Source organism: Artemia franciscana, chromosome 16 (genome assembly GCF_032884065.1).
Source record: "Artemia franciscana chromosome 16, ASM3288406v1, whole genome shotgun sequence".
NCBI classification, from domain to species: Eukaryota; Metazoa; Arthropoda; class Branchiopoda; order Anostraca; family Artemiidae; genus Artemia; species Artemia franciscana.
The window spans coordinates 7,518,946-7,533,914 of NC_088878.1; positions in this window are offsets into that span (position 1 = coordinate 7,518,946).

Sequence of the window (14,969 nt, forward strand, 5' to 3'; positions counted from 1 at the left end):
GTTAAGCTCCCTAAATTGAATCTTTTTTCACATGATCAATTTAGGGCACTCATTTAAATCTTTAATGAAGGAAGTGGTAATAAATATAAATTCATTATGTATTGATTATATAATTATAGATTTGTGTTTTGCAATATTAAGATTCAGACTAGACTAGAGGTTAACTATAGACCAATTTGCTTCCATCCCATTCCACTACACGCAGAATGTTATGCAGTGGTGTCAGGGCCATATCCAGGTGTATTAACCAGCTTGAACCCCCCCCCCCCCAAAAAAAAAAAAAACAATTGTCCGGCTCGAACAAAAGCTGTACATGTGTAAACAAATTTTTGCTGTGTTTTATAAAAATTTTCTGTAACCCCCGTCCCCCGGAAAAATGAACCCCCCCCCCGAACAAAAAACTGGGTACAGTCCTGAGGGGTGCCATAATACATGCAATGACTAATCCTGGTTTTCATGCAATTTCTTCGCAGTGGTATTGTATATTCACAAGTTTGAGACTGAAATTGTACCCAAAAAAAAAAAAAAAAAAAAATCGCCAAACCTTCAGTACCCAATTCCCTTGAAGTATTACAGTGTATGCGTCACTGTGGCTATGCAACACAAGCCGTGCTTTAATGTGAGGAATTTGCAAGATCTGTTTCATATATGGTGTTTGCTGTGAAATTCGACAATTCCAGGAATGATTTTACGCACTCCACGAAGCAATGATAAAAATGGATAATCTGAGCGCTGCTTTTTCAGTTCTTTGCTGTTAAAAAAGAGTTTTGGTTTAACATAGGTAGTCAATATAGAAAATGTCGTAAAGTTAGGGACAATGGCCCTGCACGATTTTATGAGGCTACGAAAGCACAATTTTATGAAGTCCGTTTACGGTGAAGACACATCTTAATCAGAAAATTAAACGGGATGTAAAACCTGAATTGGTACTTGCTTCTGGCAGCGAGTGATACATGACCTATTTGTAACAGTGTTTCAACGCCACCGCGGTTTTCTGCCACCATATGTTTTCCGCCACCTTGTAATTCAGGTAGGTCAGAATAGATATAGACATAGACACGGACATAAGAACAGACATAGCCTTAGAAATAGACATAGACACAGATATGGACGAAAACATAGATATAGACATAGAATAACCTAACCTGTCTATTCTGACCCAACTAATCCTCTTGATGATGCAAGTTTACCTGGTTGGCAGAAAACCGCGGTGGCGTTAAAATACCCAATTCAACCTATTGAATCAGTGCTCAGCGCCCTAAACTGAGATCCAATAAAAACTTCTGCGATGAATGTGGATGAGATGAATGCTTCCCTACCCTTAGAGAGGTCTGTTTGACGATGGATTCTCGAAATCCCAACTGGGGTTCTTATGCCATATTTGGTCCAACTTCATCAGTCCTCCTAGTAATTTGAATTATGAGACTGCCCATCCATTTGTCTTTAAGTCAGATAGCGTATTCTGTAGACATCTGAATTACAAAAGTATAGAGTGCATGTACAAAATATTCCATATTCAAAAATTTGGAAGAATGAGGGATACCCCATTTTTAGTGGAGAAAGAATCAGGCCTGGATTGCTAATGTATCATAAGTATGCCGCAATGTCTTACTTCTCGCCAAGTTTAATTGATAAAAAAAATATCGTCATAATAATGACGTCATGATAGCAAGAATCTAGGAGTACCCCTCCCCCCGCCCTTTTAGGTTTATAACATCTGGAAAATAATTAAGATTCATTCTTCGTTATTTTCATAGGGACACTTGAAAAAACGAGAAATTCATCCCTCTTAGATATTGTAAAATGTATTTTGCTCCTACTTTCTCAAAATTTTCGTGAATTGGCACCCCTAAATATGGAATATAATTGGAACTTATTTATCTAGTGAATATTGCGTGGAAAGCGTTCAAAATATGTGATTGGATTAGTTCATGATAGTAAGCGTATAATGACAGTAATGGCCATGACTCTGTAGAAGAAGATGCATTCTTGTCTTACGGAGCCATGATTCACAGTAAAATTATAGTTGGTCACATCTGTATTAGCTTAACAACATTTTTTTGCCATTTTAGACAAATTAGTAGTAGGTAAAAACAATAGTTAAGATGTGCCTTTTTTCTTCAGTTTTCGCAGTACAAGCTTCTTAAAATCTCCCCTTCCACTTGACATTAATTGGCATTTTATCAGATTAAGCTATTTTACTTCTATAAAAATAAATATATCAATGGACTAAAACTACACTAAAGAGGGGGGAATCTATGCTCCTTAATTGTTAGGGGACTTGAAGATTTTTAGAGCTATAATTTAGAGCCGTCCTAACTGAGTCGTTAGTGCGCTTAACTTGTGTCTGAGAGGACAGAGGTTCAAGTCCTGGTGTCGCTAATTATTTGGTCTTAACGAGGGTCGGTGGGGTGACTTTGTAAACTCAGCGAGGGTTGACGCAACTATAAATGGGTACCTGGAGAAACCTGGGGAAGGTAAACAAGAAGGGTGTGCTAAAGCAGAGGATTGCTGGCCCCAGCCCCTATTGTACTTCCTAGTCGAAGGGCCATGAAACGATGATCAGCAACACCGGTAGGGACTGTAAAATTCATTCCTTTATTTTAGACTTTTTTAGGTTTGGAATCACCGTTTTACCATCAAGTAAATGCAATAAATCTGATATTTTATTTTACTATTCTTCCCGTCTTCAGATTTTAACATTTCAATTTATAAGTTTACCGAAGAAATAGTTTAAAAACGACGAGTCTCTATGAATATGGATCAATTAATATAACAATTTTAGAGCTTATCTACCAACTCATCTTCCTCGAAAAGTGAAGCAGAAAGACCCTTCCCATGAATTATGGTTTTTGTCCTACCAAAACAATGTAACTACTTGCTTCCAAACTGTGCTAACCGATCACCTACCAGTATCTATTGCTAATCGTACACCAGTCATCCACTCACAGGCATTTATAACAAATTTATTTCGCGGGGGCTTGCTGCTTTGAAGAGGGAGCCAAAATGTGTAAGAAAACAAAAATAGACGAATTGTATGGAAAGGTAGTAAATTATTAAGAAAACATTAAAACTGTTGGTATATCAATAAGGTTCACGGGATTGAAATCCTGCCCCTTTATACTTGGTTGTACAACAAGCTAACATGTGCCCAGCATCTTCCTTAAAAAGAATATCCTCGCGTTTTAGGAATGAGATCAGCGATTTCTTGATATTGATAAAATTAAAAAGAAAAATTTTCAAGAAAATTTAGGGAACGGTGTCCATGTTTAAACATGACATTGGTAAGCCTTAGTATAGGGGAAGCTGTTACTCCCCTAGACTCTTCCCTCACCTTTTACACTAGAGTGCATCTTAAACTTTTTAAGAGTAATATGACTAAAGCGTTCAACATAATGAAAGCTTTAGAAAGAGAGAAGAGGGTTTGAGTGTTTGGCACAGCTCTTCTCTTACACTCATCTAATTCCTGTCCATTTTAATTTGTAACATCGCTCTTTACTTTCATTTGACAAAGATTTCTATTTTTGCTTTTGTTATGATCGTATTTAGGGTTATTTTAACTTGGAGGTCGTTGCCACCCTCTGCCCCCCACTATTTATGTTAGCTCAAGTAATCTCAACTAATCTCATGAAAAAAATGCTATAAGAATAATAATCACCACCGAAAAGAACTAACATCTCCTTAGAATTTAAAAATGTATTTAAACACCATAATCCAAACAATTTCTATGAGGCTTTAGGAACATTACTCTGTTATGGCTTTAGGTTTTAGGAACATCTTTCTTTAAGGGATACCTCACCTATGTGCGCGTAAGTACGTTAATTTAATGTTGAATTTTATCCTAGGATGCTTTAGGGACATCTTTCTGTTAGGGAAGCCCCACCTATGTGGCTTTAGGAACATATTTCTGTTATGGCTTTATGGCTTTAGGAACATCTTTCTGTTAAAGATGTCTCACCTATGTGCTCGGATGCTAATTTAATGTTCAATTTATACTTAAAATATGTCAGCCCCTCAGCTTCCATATTGTACTGGCTAGTACAATGCAAGAAGATAACTGGGCTAGTTTGTCGCCTTCCCCCTCTTTATTAAACTGCAGGAACTTGCACAGAAATTTCGAAATAATCAAACAGTTCTTGGTAACGAACTTTAGTAAGGAGCGACCCGGGCCAACTCTAGAAAACGGAATTTTGATGCTAAAATATACGTCAAAAGAATCAGATTTTCATGCTGATTTTAAATATATAAGTTTCATCAAAGTTAGTCTTTGTCATCAAAAGTTACAAGCCTGAAAAATTTTTCCTTATTTTATAAAGTAGGGGAAAACACCCCCTAAAAGTCACAGAATCTTATCGAAAATCACACCATCACATTCGGTGTATCAGAGAACCCTATAGCAAAATTTCCAAGCTCCTATCTACAAAAATGTGGAATTTCGTATTTTTTTGCCAGAAGACAAATCACGGGTGCGTGTTTATTTGTTTTTGTTTTTTTTCTTTTCCCCAGGGGTCATCGTATCGACCACGAAAATGAAAAGTTCTAGTGCCATTTTTAAGTGACCAAAAAAATTGGAGGGCACCAAGGCCCCCTCCCACGCTCATTTTTTCTCCAAATTCAACGGATCAAAATTTTGAGATGGCCATTTTGTTCCACATAGTCAAAAACCATAATAACTATGTCTTTGGGAATGAATTACTCCCCCACAGTCCCTGGGGGAGGGGCTGGAAGTTACAAACTTCGACCAGTGTTTACATATAATAATGGTTATTGGGAAATGTACTGTCGTTTTCAGGGGATTTTTTTTGGTTTTGGGGGTGGGGTTGAGAGGAGGGGGCTATGTGGGAGGATCTTTCCTTGGAGAAATATGTCATGAAAATTCAATGAAAAGGGCGCATGATTTTCTAAAATTACTATAAAAAAGCAATGAAATAATAAACATGGAAAAGTTTTTTCAATTGAAAGTAAAGAGTAGCATTGAAACTTAAAACGAACAGAGATTATTACGTATGTGAGGGGTTCTAAAAATACTTTAGCATAAAGAGCGAGGTATTTAGGAGGAGATAAATACCTCGCTCTTTATGCTATAGTATTTTTAGTAATTTCAACTATTTATTTTACGGCCTTTCTGATTCAGGGGTCATTCTTAAAGGATTGGGACAAAACTTACTATTTAGTGTAAAGAACGAGGTATTAACGAGGATACAAACCCCTCATATACATAATACAAATTAAAGAATATAAAAGTTTGTTACGTAAGTTAATTCTTAAGTTACGTATATTTTTTACTGATAAAAAAATTCGTTAAAAATAAAATTTATAGTTGCCTTTTTATGTAACCGAAAAATTGGAAGGCAACTAGTCACCATCCCTTATTTCTCAAAATCGTCTGATCAAAACTAAGAGAAAGCCATTTAGCCAAAAAAGGAATTAATATGCAAATTTCATTTTAATAATTTATGTGTAGAGAGCCAAAATCAAATATGTATTAATTCAAAAACGTTCAGAAATTACATAAAAAACTAGTTTTTTTAACTGAATGTAAGGAGCGACATTAAAACTTAAAACGAACAGAAATTACTCCGTACATGAAATGGGTTGTCCCCTCCGCAATCCCTCGCTGTACGCTAAAGTTTGACTCTTTGCCACAATTCTGCTTTTTAAAACAATTAAAAGCTTTATCGTAAAGAGCGAGGAATTGCGGAGTGGACAACCCATTTCATATACGGAGTAATTTCTGTTCGTTTGAAGTTTTAATGTCGCTCCTTACTTTCAGTTAAAAAAACTAGTTTTTTTATGTAATTGTCTGAAGATACACTATTGAGGCTTCAGACAACCGTCTAAAGGTTTGCATGTAACCATATGCTTTTGTACACAAATCGATATGCCCTCAAATGAATCCGCTCATTCACATGAAGTAATGGTCATTTCAGAAACTTTAATATAATTTTTCTATATAAGTATATCATGACTGTTTCATTCTGTGTATACATACTACGACAAATGTACCACCACAGGACAATGCAGACAGTGAAATTAGGGCATTATACTGATTGCTTCCAGAAATTTTTATGTTAATCGGCAATTCTACAATTTTTGCTCAGTAGCATTTAGAATCTATTCGCCAAAATCATTGTTTTGTGACACAATATCGCAGAACATGGCACTGCATTGGGAGGCAATCTCTGTGGTTCCTTGAAATTGGCACTGAAGAATTTTCATATAACGTTCAAATAAGCCCTCTTCCGACATTATATAACTGTTGAAGCAGTAGATGAATCAATCGGATTAGCACACTTTTTCAATACGATGGTATGGTGGACTAGCCACGTGTCCATGACTAGTCTTTGCTGGTAAAACACAAAATTCAAAGTATCGGTACTACCTCCACTTTTCCTGAATTTTTCTTTTTTTTACAGTTCACCTTCCTTCTTATATTTTTATCCCTTATTCCACTTCCTCCATAAAACAACACACTAATTGAAATAACATCTAGTGTGTGTGCCTGTGTCATGTTAGTCCCTATCTGTTACAACTAATTACTGGTAAAACTGTCCACGAGAATTCTAGATTAGGAGAAATGCACGTTATTTTTCCTATTAATTATTTTTGACACTTTTGTCTTTTTTCAGTCTTTGTTTTTTTTTTATCTCCAAATTTTAAGTTTTTTGAGTTAGCGAAATAGGCACTTAAATTTACGAAAGCTTTCTAAAAAAATGTAGATGACATTTCAGGCACGCAGAACACCCCCTTAAAACACTCAAAACTTTGAGCTAAAAGCCATGTAAAATCCTTTGCATTAAAAATTATGCAAGGGAGTGAACACGGACGGGGATTTCTGGCAGAATTGCCAACTTGCACACTTCTGCGTAAAATGGAGATGTGGAAGATTGAAAGTCAGTCGTTCTGGGTATAATTTTTTGTTCGCTTTATATGACAATAGTTGGCAATTTCGTCAGAAATGTATTTAACCTAAGGAACAGGGTTGCCAACCTAAACACTTTCGTGCAAAATGCATTCTTTTTTTTACCTCAGGAACTGCGGAAGAACAGAAGACGCACATAGCCGTAGCCACGCACGCGCAAAATTTTTGACTTGCACTCTTTTTAGACATTGGCAGTGGCAATGTTCACCATGGACCTGCTCATTGCGAACGTGGCCGCATTTTTTTTTATAGCAGTGGCTTGCATTACTTACTTTTGGAAAGTTGTAAGAATTATAATACTGCTAGCATTTATGAATTTATTCCATTGTTGCTAATGAAAACGTTGACAGGATCACTAAGTTTTCAGAATTTTAAAATTCAAACAGCTAGACTAGTTGATTCTAATAAAAACCGTAAAAACATTTAAATATTTTGCTAATATAAGTAACTGGATACTGTGTCGGGAAGGGATCGATTTTAAAAGGAACCAGAAATTGTCTAAAAAGTAGGATAAATTATTTTTGTTCATATTTTGAGAAGCTTTATTTTTTCAACACTAACAATTCTAATTAAATACTAACTAATTTCAAGTTAATTTTGATTAATTTGGGAAGCTTTATTTTTGTTTAATTCTAATAGTATTCTAAAACTCTATGTTTATGAATTTGTTCCATTGTTGCCAGAAAACATCCTTGACAGGGAGCTAGGTTTTTTCAGAATCACAAAGGCTTGACCAGTTGATTTTAACAAAAACTATAAACATAATTTAGGTAGTTTCGTGGGATAACTTTTTGGAATTTGACTTTGGGGTAATTCCAAGAGGGTTAAAATTTGTCAACAAATGACAAATTAAGTAAATATTCATTCGCAATTAGAATTTTATACCGAAATTCAGTCCACTCTGAAATCCGGTATTAACTGATGCTAGTGGTCACATTTTACCATTTACAATGAATGATTTAAACAGTGAATACAGTAATCATTCCATATATTTGCCTTTTAGATCTCGTATAGTCCTTTACTCCTTGTTTCTCTTGTACAGATTTTCTTGAGCTCTGAAAAGCTCGAGTAGCTCCTCCCCCTTTTTTTAATTCCGATTTTCCATTTTTAGTTTTGAGTTTTTCTCTCTCTGGATAAAGTTCAGGCGTTAGCCAATCAGAAAACTCTACGAAAAATATTTGTTCTGCTCGGCCTGAGCTATGTCGAGATCGTCTCAATCCAGTTCAGGGTACTGTCTAACTCTCTTTTGTGAATGGGTTTGATTTCAACTGATTCCCAAAATTAGGGCTACATAAATTTTGGTACGAGCAAAATCTTATTGGGAATGAACCTTAGACAAATTATAGGAAATTACAAGAATAATCTCAAACAAAGGCGTAGTTAGGATTTTCAGCATCAACGGACAATGTGATTTTTGTCCCCCTCCTCCCGCCACCAATGCCACAACATAAGTAGAGCATAGCATTGGCATAAAAAAGGAAAAAACTTGGTTTGGGGTCCCCTCAGAAGCTGCACCCTGAAACAGTTGTCCCCCATTAACCCCCTAGTAACACTACCGATCGTAAAATTGTTTGGACTCTTGTTAGAGTGGCACCTGTGCGTCCTAAATGTACTATAGCTTCTGATTATGCCATCAAAAGGTAAAGTGTGAGGTGTAACGCAGTTTTTTTTCTCCTTTCCATTTTTCAATGTGATGATTACATGAAAACCATATTTGATTTCCGAGATAGATTCTGATACGCTTCAGTTTGTTAAATCTACTTCAATTGATTCCATTACCGGCAAACACGCAAATCGTTCATGTGGAGATATCCTTTGTTGGAAGTGATTTGTCCAATTGTGAGAATTTTGACGTAACTTCAAATTGCACAAGCTTAAACCTTAAGTTTTATATATAATATTTTCAGGTAAAACAGAATGCTTATTCAAGCGTGAGTGACGGCCTACTTCTATCTCCTGGAGCATCAACGACACTAAAGTATGTGGTTCCCTCTGGTAATTTTCTTATTTCAAATCAATAAAATACTCCCATTTCATGATGCCCCCGAGTTTGTTTATCATCTTTATTTTTCGGTACTATTTTATTCGACGTTAGTATAAGGTTAGTGCAAGTTTCTTGTATGCGATTTAATTACTTTTTAAAAACAATTATTGCCATTATATTTGAGCACTTTATCATAATTTCCCTGGATAAACACGGGATTAATGAATAGGACTATCTATTGTGATTTCTTGGTCTGAACCCTATTCCCCAAAAGTGTGAAAAACCATATTTTGAAAATAGGCCATTTACTTCATGTCAAAAGTACTTTTAACAAATTTATGCCTCCCCCCGTGAATTGTATTCAAACTCCTCCAGAAATTGAACCCCGAGTTTTTGTTCGGTTCAGGAACGACCAATCCATCCTATTTATATCATGAATCTAGATTAGCGTCAAAATAATTAGCTTAGATATTAAGCCTGTGGTGTTTCGTGTCCGCGATCAACTAGTAATCAAGGTTTAATTTGAACGTCAATATTTGACTAATATCACTAATTAATGCTCATATCAATAACAAAGAAGTTTTGGTCAGAAGTTGGGTGCGGCTTCTCGCTTAAATTGTGTTTCATGTAATTTTGACGGCTGATAAAAAGTAGAATGAAAACTGCTTTGTAGATGGTAGTAGTCCAATTAGCGGGTGATATAGCTCCTGAATGACGTCCACTTTTTTTATTCACCTACGGCATGAACTGTGGCACCCTTAAGGTAGGGTTGCCACCCCTAGCGATTTATTACTACTTCTAGTGATTGTTTTTATGTTGCCTAGTGATTTTCTTTTAGCTAGGGATCTTTGTTCTAAAACCAATGGTTTTTTACCGAATCTAGTGATTTTTCACGATATAGCGCATAGATTCATGATTCATTCGAATAAATCATATAAGAAGCTAATTAATAATAAAAAATCGCAAAATAGTGATTTACAACAGTTTCCAATATGTTCCAGATTAGCATTTATGCAAAAATACCACCTAAATAACGACGAAGATCGTGCCCTGAATATTTGTTCTGATTCCTACATCACAGCTGAACTAGACTTTATCAGGGACATACTTTTTGGAAATGGGTATCCTCTTTTTTATTTATTAATAATACAATTAACCGTAGAGTGAAAAGACACTCCCATAAAATCAACGATAATTTACCATGCGAAAATCCCGATAAGCCCCAAAACATAATTTATTTCTCATATATCCCAAAAAATCACTAAAAATCTTAAAAAAGTATGCACACAAAATAATCTGCATGTTGTATTTACCAATAATTTGAAAATCATAAACCTCCTAAATTCTGGTAAAGATAAGACTCCAGTTACTCGCCAAAGAGGTGTCTATCAAACATCATGCCACTGTGGCAAAATCTATGTAGAGAGAACCCACCAGAATTTCGAGAAACGCCTACAACAACATAAAGATGATATCACCAAAGCTCTGAATTCCAATAATATTACTTCTGTTTCTTTTAATTCTGCTTTAAGTAGCCATGTTTTCAAAAATCCTAGCCACAAAATACTTTTTGATGATTCCGCCATTATTAGCAATGATCTAGGCATAAAGCAAGTAGTTCGAGAAGCTATTGAAATCAGACTTAAGATTAATAATAATATTTCCTTAAATATGGATTTAGGAGAATATTCACTGAATGCTTCATACACAAATTTAATTAAAATGACCTTACAAAATATTTTAAAAAACAAATAGATATTAACACAGAACCTGTCACAAACAGACCTATAAGATCAGCAGCGAAAAAAGCTAGGCTGGCATTAAAAACCTGTTTTCAAATCATTTTCTTTCGTTTCATTGAATTGCCTCGTTTCATAACAGTTTATTTTTCAGTCCTGGTTGAACTTCGCTAAGGTAAGGATGCTGGGACTGTTTTGAAAAATTGTTCATTTTAGTTTTATTGATTTTATCCTCCCGTAAGTTGTTTTGTTGTTTTTTCTTATTTGCATTGCTGAGGACGGCCCTTGGACATAGCGCCGAAATATTCATTCTAATTTGTTTCCCACTGTCTTAAGAAATTCCCTATTGTTCTTCTTGTTTTTGGTGTTTGAAATATACCACCCTTGAAACTTACGAACCTAGTTAATCGCAAAATTGTAAACATGGTCTATACTTCTTATTTCACATCGTTTGCTCAAGTCGAATTTTTCGTCTTCATATTTATGGTTTTTTCTCTGTTATCTATCAGTTCTAAATCAAATTTTCTTCTGTTAATACCTTTAAAAGTGGAGTAAGTGGATATGAATACAACCTCTACATCTGGAAATAGAACAGAAATAGGGTTACTGAAAAATAAGAAAGTAGTTATACATTCTATAGAATTTTCAAAATGAAAAAAAGAAGGACTTAGTGCTTTTTACAATAGGTTTGTAATATAACTAGATCGATTAAATCAATTGCAGTTTGATTATTGAAGTCGGTCGGGAGTAAGGGGGGGATACACTGGGAATTGACTAATGATTTTAATATTTACTTCTAATATCTTATTCGAAACTCCGATAATTCTCCAAATTCTCTTATTTGTAATTAAACCACCTAATAAGCGTAGACAAAGTTCTGTTCTTTAAGGTTTTTCATTTATATGCTAACATGTCAAACAGTTTGTGGTAACGAACTGTAAGAATGGAGCTAAGAGGCTCAATAGTAACCGAAACTCTAGAAAAAGAATTTTGATATCAATCGATATATCATCGGCTTAAATGTTGATCCCAAACATATAAGATTCATTAAGCTTAGTTTTACCCATAAAAGGCTAAGGAACTGTTAAAATTTGCCTTATTTTTGAAAGAGGGAGGAAACACCCAATAGAAGTCAAAGAATTTTAATTATAATCAAAATATTAGGTTTGTCATATCAGAAAACCCTTCTGTAGAAGTTTGAAGCCCCTATCTGCAAAAATATTGAATTTTGTATTCTTTGCCAGAAGAAAAATCGTAGATATGTTTTAAATTGTTATTTTTCTCAAGGGGCAAAAAACGTTGGTGATCGTATCGAGCCAACGGTACGATCGAGCTCGATTGTATCGAGTGACATATCACTCGATACGAGCCCCTCTCACGTCCCTCGTTTCCCCCAAAATTGTTCTATTAAAAGTTTTAGATAGTCGTTTTCTTTAGCACAGTTGAAACGTTCCAAAATTATACCTTTAGATTTAGTATGACCCAAGCAGCCCCTGATAGGTCTGGGGACCAAAGTATAGTAAGGATAATAAGGATGATTTACGATTTATGAAAACCAGTTTTATAGCCACAAAAACAAATAAAAGGTGACAGAATGCATTGGACTTGTATAGCCTGAGCCATATATTTGCACATTAGGGGGGGGGGATAAAGTTAAGTTAGGCTATTTTACCTCCGCAACCCTCTAATGTGCAAATATATAGCCCAATTATATTAATAGATAAACTAAAGTATTATATTTTCATGATATTTTGGCATATTTCATTAGGATTAACGTAGCTTTAATTCTTGGGTGTGTTGTATAATTAACAATTACCTCTTTTTCAAACAGTTCGTGGTAACAAACTGTAGTAAGGTGCGACCCGGCTCAATAGTAAACGAAACTCTTAAAACGGAATTTTGATACTAAAAAATACATAAAAAGAATTGGGTTTTCATGCTGATTTTAAATATATAAGTTTCATCAAATTTAATCTTTGTCACCAAAAGTTACGAGCCTGAGAAAATTTGCCTTGTTTTGGAAAATAGGGAGAAACACCCCCTAAAAGTCACACAATCTTAACGAAAATCACACCATCGCATTCAGCATATCAGAGAACCCTACTGTAAAAGTTTCATGCTCCTATCTACAAAAATGTAGAACTTCGTATTTTTTGCCAGAAGATCGATCACGGGTGCGTGTGTTTTTTTTTTTTTTTTTTTTTTTTTTTTTTTTTTTTTTTTTTCAGGGGTCATCGTATCGACCAAGTGGTCCTAGAATATCGCAAGAGGGCTCATTCTAATTGAAATCAAAACTTCTAGTGCCCTTTTTAAGTCACCAAAAAATTTTCTTACTGTTTAATAAGTAGAATTGAGAGAAAGAGTCAAACTTTTGCGTAAAGAGCAGGGCGTTGAGAAGGGAACAGCCCCTTTCATACACGGAGTAATTTCTGTTCGTTTTAAGTTTTAATGTCGCTCCTTACTTTCAATTAAAAATATATTTAATTTTTATTAAAGAAGTAATAAGAACAATGCTTATTGAAATTTGTGAAGAGTGGGAAACATTTTTTCCATGAAAATATAAAGGTTATTTTCAAAATTGTCGCTAGTGTCCCGGTAATTACACTAGCTCTACTAGAGTAAAAAAAAATAGTTTCCATATTTTTGGGAAAAAACAGAGGCTTTGGATCGACTAGGGAAAAAAATTAAAAAGAAAAAGCCAATATTTCGATTAGATCGCCGGTAACCAATTTTAGTGTTTGGGGTATAAGCCAAGGGTACCAGTTCGGGAAAATAAAGGGATGAAGCAAGGATTTGTTCTATTCTCTGCGTGAAGATGCAAAAATGCATTTGTTAAGCTTTCAAGGGGAATTTTCGCTGGAAATAAAAACGAAACATCAATCTAAGAGTATTTTTTTCACAACTGGTGGGGTAATTTTGCCCCATTCCTGTAAGTGCGCCTGTAAAGAACATGATAAAGAAAAAAAACAATTATTAATTATAATGATAAAGGGTATTACAATTCTAGTGATTTTTGAGCTGATTTTTTTTTTTTCAAGAATCTAGCGATTTTTTCACCGGGTGACAACCCTGTCCTAAGGCAATTGTAGTAAGGGCACTATTTCACAGAGCATTTAGCAGTCCTATTGCTAGTGGTGGTGTTGCTTTTCTACAGAACAGGCGCATAGATTAGCACATCAACAGCTCATGGCGGTGTACCATTAAACAGTTCAGTGTATCAAAGTGCATCTATAACTGGTAATAGAGGTGCTATAATTGAGTAGGCATACATACTATCACAGATATATATATATATATATATATATATATATATATATATATATATATATATATATATATATATATATATATATATATATATATATATATATATATATATATATATATATATATATATATATATATATATATATATATATATAGTCAGTAGGAGAGCCATACGACAAAATAGGCACTGATGTAGTACCATTATAGCTAGTAGCAGGAGTGAAATCATGAAGATCAAGCATCATGGCTAGCGCACTTATAGCTGGTAGTGGGGGCACTAACACTTTTCAGCTGAGGAGGCATTTATCCGGGAAAGTTTTTCATCAGAAAGTTGGCTTTCCACGAGCATGATCTTAAAACGCATATTTATGAAAGACATTCAAAATCACAAAAAAGAAGAAGCTGCATGAGTCTACTGCTCTTTAGGGGCCTCCCCAAGGCCACTCAGCATGTTTCCAGGTGGCAATAGGGGAATGCCCTACAGATATGTAGGGTACCTCCACAGGAGGCACCGACCAAGGGGGGACCTTATCCCTGAGAGTCCATGTTAGAAACTGGGACACCCTCACCCAGGGCCATAAATACAGGTGGAGGAGGAAGAATGCCCCTCAAATGTACACTCAACAGGGCCCACCGGCGTGCCAACACATCCCATGAGTTATATACCTTCTCCCAGTAATGGGTTAAATTGCATGGTGACGCAGAACACCATCATGGGAGAATCCTCTAAGGAGGACAACTACGGCAGGGCGTAAGATCCAGATCTAGGGACAAGGGCCTCTGCAAAGGGCTGCCTCCACCCTTCTGGGGTGCTTACAAGACTGGGGACCATGCGGTCAACTGTATTCCCACTTGAGGAGGGGCACCCCTTAAGGAAATTATAGCCATGTAAACGACACAGCATTAGCAAGGGATTATGATTAAAGGACAATTCTTCTGGGCTTGGTCTGTTTTGACAGGCGTTTTAGGTATGAAAAACCTCTTCCTAGCTAATTCGTCTGCTATGGGCTGCCTTCCCGTAGCAGGATAATATTTGTAGGCATGAATATATAATGAA